The sequence below is a fragment of the Octopus sinensis genome, linkage group LG14, assembly GCF_006345805.1.
Source record: "Octopus sinensis linkage group LG14, ASM634580v1, whole genome shotgun sequence".
In the NCBI taxonomy this organism is placed as follows: domain Eukaryota; kingdom Metazoa; phylum Mollusca; class Cephalopoda; order Octopoda; family Octopodidae; genus Octopus; species Octopus sinensis.
In genome coordinates, this window is record NC_043010.1 from 67125984 (window position 1) to 67127422 (window position 1439).

Sequence of the window (1439 nt, forward strand, 5' to 3'; positions counted from 1 at the left end):
CTGTGTGTGTGAAGGTGCATGGCTCAGTGGTAAAGGTGTTACACTCATGATTGCAAGAGCATGGGTTTGATTCCCAGACTGGGTGTTGCGTTGTGTTCTTGAGCAAAGCACTTCATTTCACGTTGCTTTACAATCATTTCGTAATCTGACATGTAGTACCTGTTGCACCTGTACAGGTAATGCCAATTTGATGTAGTGAGTGAGCTTATGTCTACACAAATCATCTGTGTGGTTGTTCAGTAAGAAATTGTTGAGCCCTAATGTCAGGAGAGTCCATCATATATATATATACTAGCAGTATAGCTCGGGTTTGTAAGGGAAATAACTATATAAGCATTTTTAGAGAGTTACTTCCCTTATATAACCCAAGCAAAAATCATTAAAAATGCGGAAAAATGATGGTAAATTTTTTTTTAATCGTAGACTCATCGTAGACGCGCGCTAATACCCAGAAGGGCTCGATACGCATGACGATTATAAGATACCCACTTTTGGTTAAACTGCACCGCAAAATGTGGGAGTAGTTAGGAATCTAAATCGGAGGAGACAGAGTCTCACACACACAACTTCAATTTTATATATAAAGATATCATCATCATCATCATTTAGCGTCCGTTTTCCTTGCTGACATGGATTGGACAGTTCGACTGGGGTCTGGGAAGCCAGGAGGCTGCACCAGGCCCCAATCTGATCTGGCAGTGTTTCTACAGCCAACCACTCTGAGAGTGCAGTGGGTGATTTTTACATGCCACCAGCACAGGGGCCAGACGAGCTGGCATCGGCCACATTCGGATGGGGCTTTTTATGTGTCACTGGCATGGGGGTCACAACTGCAATTTCCATTTGATTGTAATATATATGTATATATATATATATATATGTATAAATATATTGGTGTTTAGTAAATAAATAAATACTATATCTTTACGCAGGGGCCATGCTAATCTTCTCTGTATTGTTCCAATTTTAGAATATGTACTGCCATAGCTAGTAGATATATTTTCCTTTCATTTCAGGCATACATTTCTTCTGTAGACTTTCCTATCACCCGAACATCTCAAGGCATGTAATACAATTCTGTGTACTTTGGGACATGTAATTCTTATCTAGGTTATCTGCCTTAAAATTTAGCAGTTGAAACTTCACTTTCAGCCATGTGACTCTCATTGACCAATAAGAACTGATTTTGATATTCACTGATAAAGGGTGGCTTTGTCAGTGACATTTGGTTACGTCTCCATTCATAAATCCCATCTGAAAGATCACAGTTATATTTTACTAGCATCTAAGCCCGGTTTCACCCGGTCTGTTTGGATGATGTGGCTGTGACCGTTTTCAGTTAGGCATAATCTATAACAGCGTTTCTCAACCTTATCATTCCGGGTCCCCTGTTTTGATTGGAGCCCACCCCACTTGTCAGAAAGCAGCTGTTGTGAAGA

The 1439-nt window shown here is 40.2% G+C and overlaps 1 non-coding gene across 1 annotated transcript; it reads right to left on the reverse strand.

Annotated features, from left to right (window-relative positions):
• Positions 1 to 886: 886 nt before the first annotated feature.
• On the reverse strand, positions 887 to 994 carry LOC115219556. Its single transcript, XR_003882327.1, has one exon. It is a non-coding gene; the product is annotated as a U6 spliceosomal RNA (small nuclear RNA).
• Positions 995 to 1439: the final 445 nt, after the last annotated feature.